Source organism: Solanum pennellii, chromosome 6 (assembly GCF_001406875.1).
Source record: "Solanum pennellii chromosome 6, SPENNV200".
In the NCBI taxonomy this organism is placed as follows: domain Eukaryota; kingdom Viridiplantae; phylum Streptophyta; class Magnoliopsida; order Solanales; family Solanaceae; genus Solanum; species Solanum pennellii.
The window spans coordinates 44,625,065-44,630,038 of NC_028642.1; positions in this window are offsets into that span (position 1 = coordinate 44,625,065).

A 4,974-nucleotide genomic window follows, 5' to 3' on the forward strand; every position below is an offset into this window, starting at 1 on the left:
TATATAGATATATATATATATATATATATATATATATATTTCACGAATGCTTCAAGTCTTGTCTTCAAATGTTGGACAAGTTGGACACTGCAACAAGCCTCGAAGCAGGGAAAATATGTAGACAATGAAATTTTATTGATAAATTCATACTAAATTTGGATTTGATCTTAAATTCATGATAAGTTGACCAAGTAAAAACTGGTTAATAAAGTCGAATTAACATCTAAGTCAAAATTATATGACTGAAATCAAGTCCAAATTACATTTGGGTCAGTCCATTAAATTGACAAGACGAGCCCAACTCATGTTCTTCATACCCAAGGACACAAAATCGCTTGGACAGGAATACCCCTAAAACCTTAGCTCAAGCCTATATAAAGAGTGTAACGACCCGCAAGTACCCCTTAGAAGTTAGGGAGAACCCTTGGACCGTCACAAGGTGTACTTGACCCTTTGGGATCTCGTACAAGCCCTTTAACTATCGTTCATTACATAACACATGAAAAGTAGTGCGGAATTAAAACTTTTCACAACATTTAATATAAAAGGGAACTCTTTCGTAAATACTAAGAAAATCTCATCATCACAAGCCAAACTAAAAGACACGACATAATATCTTAGGCACACAGACCTTTACATTTGAACGAAAAACATAATACGTCTTTAATTAAATAAACTAAGAAAATAGGACTATGCCCTTGGATATATGCGAAAATACTTTGTCTTGAGAGAGTAGATTCCCAAGCTTCGTCTTCAAATCTTCAAAATCCTCCAACCTATACTTATTAAGTATAAAAAAGTATGGGATTAGTACAAATAATGTACTAAGTATGGCATATGCAAAAACATGAAAAAAGGGACATTTTAGTATAAATACATTTTTATGCCAAGTAAGTAAAACATTCATGGATATAGGAGTAAAACAACATAAGAATCATCATTTGACACTTAGAGAAGGATTTCCATAATTTTTAACAAAGGAACCATTTTACAATGAAGTATCCAAAATGTTACAGCGAATTCATTTTAGCATTAAAGTGAATCCCTTATTCCCAATATAGTGAACTCCCAAAGCGAAGACAAGAGGAAGTGAACTCATTTCTGTAGGAGTTTCCCTAGCTAATATTATCCTAAGACTCACCAAGGTAAGACATGAAGAAAATGCACATACATCTCTTTCAATACACATGCACCTAAGTGATCCCCAAGACTACCCCTTCTATGCTTACTCACCTCGGGAGAACAAGCCCCCACTCAATGAAAAGATATTAGAAGAACACTCAAACAACATACCAAGACTTCCCTTACGGAATGCCTACTTAGTGCAATGAGTAGATGGCGTCTGATTCCACCACCTACCCTAAGTAGTACACTCTTTTAGAAGATTTAGCTCATTCAATTCATATAAGACTCACCAAGACTCCCCTTTCGAAATTCCTACCTAGTGCAATGAATAGATGACATTCCATTCTACCACCTACCCTAAGCAGTACACTCCTTTTAGAAGACTTAGTACTTTCAATTCATATAAGACTCACCAAGACTCCCCTTTCGAAATGCCTACCTAGTGCAATGGATAGATATCATCCCATTCCATTACCTACGGTAAGTAGTACACTCTTTTAGAAGATTTAGTACTTTCATTACTTTTGTGGGGGTTAGCCTAACCGACATAGACCATGAGAGCTAGACAGGGAATCCCGATACTCGCCTTATCGGAGAAGGGTCCCCCACTTTCCTAGAGTGAACTCTTTTCTTCTAGCTTTTACATGGCTTTCCCAATAGCTACACCTATGCAGACGCATAATTAAGGGATAAGAAGAGTGCTACTAAGTAACTCACTCTCTATTCACGAGGAGTACTCATATCAAGAGGTACATCAGAATACAACATCTCAACTAACAAAGTGTAACCACCTCTTTATCATATCCTCTCAGTGCTAGGCATAACTCCCCACGGATTCTCAACATTTTATACAATAGGTTAAGGATAACTAGTGAACACCACATCTCAACTCACAAAGGGCATTTATCCTCCGACCTATCCTAGAAAGCTCTTAGGATGTAGTGAGGTTGCTACTAAAAACTTCATCTCAACTCACAAAGAGTTTTCACCCCAAAACTCCCCTTTTGACTTAATTTAGCTTCATTCATTAATTCAAGTGTGTATGTGTGCATGCATGTGAACACGTCTTGCATATAAACATCATTTCATTTACATTAACTTCTATACATACATTACACACTCTAACATGCTCAACATATATACTTACTTCATTTAGGCATAATCTAAGCGAAACATGCAATTTAAGCTTCATAATACACATTATAAGAGCCATCATCATTATCACTTCATTTCACACATTAGGCCTTCAAAGCCACACTTATAATACATACTAAATAATCCAAACACGTCAAGTAAACACCGCCACCAAGAAGGTGGACCATACCACTCAAGAGCATTTCATAATAAGAGTTATACAATAAAATCAACTCACCATTTAACCAAGATTTCACCACCTACAATCAATTCTTCACTATTTCATCATAATATGTCCCTTAGGGCAGTATCTAAACAATCATAACAACATAAGGGTACCAAAGCTCAAACACTACACAATCATGTTCATTTAACCCTTTTCTTAAGCTAAGAGTTGGAAATATATAAAAACATGAGTTCATTAGTATTTTGACATTAAAATCATCAATTAATACTATGAGAAACATATTTGACTCATTAAAACACTCTTACATGAAGAGCCATGCTTAGAATCAAAACTAGAAGAAGATAGAGTCTGAAAACCCCTTTTGAAATCCTTTAGAAATGACTCCTTGATTGGAAGAGGGTTAAAGGATGACTACCATACCTCAAATAGAAGAAAACCCACTAATTTTGATGAAGAAACACGTCCAACCATCCCTCCTAGCTCTTCCTTGAGTCTTAGCTAGAGTTTGTCTTTAGAGAGAGTTTGAATATTTGAAGTGAGGGGTCTTGTCTAGGTATAAGACTTAAAGCTAATATAATATAACTAAAAACCCTAAAAATATACTCTAGGATCATAAATACTACGCCCCCCAAATGACGGTGCGTAATTGAGTCTACGTCCAGTAGATTGTGGGCGTCGATTGCCCAGTTATGGCAGCTTGGGTGCAAAGTCTTGGGTTTCGAGGACCCCTCGTGGGTCCTAGGTGGGGTTGTAACCGAAATTTAAACCCCTAAACATAGTCGTCTAGGTCTTAGGAACATCCCACATGAATTTTGGTTAAAGCGAACACGTAAAACTCACTCAAACACACGAAGACACACAAGTACTTTATAAGGCACAACTTGCGAACGTCATGAACGTTTGACCTCCAAACTTCACACACTGTCTAAGAACATCATTATAACTCAATTTAACATAAAATTAAATCAATAAACATTCACAAAGCTCTAGTTCACCTTAGTTTGTTTTAGGGTGGTACAAAGAGGTTTTCATAAGATCAAAAGGAAAAAAAAGAAAAAAGAAGAAACCACATAGCAATACATTGAGAATATTTGCTCTTCAGTGGTGATTTGCAAGTCTTTCGCATACAAAGAAGTTTTCGCTCCAAGTGTTGAGCCGCAAGTACAAAGAAGTCTTCGCTCAAAAATTTGAGCCGCAAGTATCTCTTCCAATCAATAATATCAAGGAGAAGAATCAGGGGATTACATATCTTTTCTTAAAGATTTCATAGATATTTTAACCTTCGCATAAATTCAAATATAAATAATGTTGTTTTTTTGCTATTTCCTTTCCTGCTTGATATATTTCAGGATTGAAACTTTAGACGCATACATTGACCCATAATTTTTTTTTGAAAAATAATGAGAAAATGATCTAAAACCTCCCCAATCTATATTTGAAATTCCAACTACACACTCCAACTTCACGAGTGTCCTATCACCCCTCTGAACATTTTATAAGTGAAATGTATACCCCCTCAAAAAGTTATACCCAAATTTGTATTGAGCAGTGATATGCACTCTCCTTCCACATCACACCACCTTTTTTAATATAAAAAAATTCTTTTTCTTTATCCTACAAAAGTATTTTAAAAAAATAGTAAATTAAGTAAAAATATTGTTGAGATGAAAAAAATAAATTCTTCTCATCAATAACAAAAGCAATCTGTGTTCTTGCATCACTAATTCTTTTTCTTCATTCTACAGCCATAGCTAGACCCATTTCATTAAGATTCTTCACCAAAAAATGATACAATCAGTCCCAGGCTCAAAACTCAATCCACAAAGAGAATATCAAAGTTGACTAGATAAAACTAGATATTGTTAAAGGAAAATTCCATCTTCTCCACTTGTCCTTGTCGCCCCGAGTTCCGCTGAACTAGAATCTGTCGTTCATCAACCTGGAGCCAAATTATTTTTCATGGGTTTTCTCCTAAATTCATATCAATTCAATCTTCGAAATTTTCAATTTTCTTCTAATTATAGCTGATTCAATCCTCAAATTCTATATTTTTGCATAGCCTTCTATTTTTTGTCTCGTTTGATTAATGAAATTTTAACCCAAAATCATTAACAAATCAATGCCCAAAAATTCCTTTTTATCAATTTTAGGGTTCAAGTTTTTAGCTATATTTAGTTTAGTAGGAATGTTGAAAAATGAAGATTTAGTATCATTTTTGTATGATATACTGTTCATTGTAGATTTGATGATCAAAATTGTTTTAGATCTGAAAAAAAGAGAAAGAATACATCTGACTTGTAAATTTTGTGTTTGAGCTTGAATTTGCATCTCATGAAGCTATAAAAACAAAGTATGTGGTGATGGTGATTTAAGTGGTGGTTCACATCGGAACTAGTTGTTGATGTATAATTAAGTTTGTTCTCACATGGTGGAACAACAAACATTTGTGGTGGATTTTTAGTAGAGTGACTGTGAGAAGTGTGTGATTTGTAAATAAGAGGGAACTTAGTGATGGAAGAACTATGGGA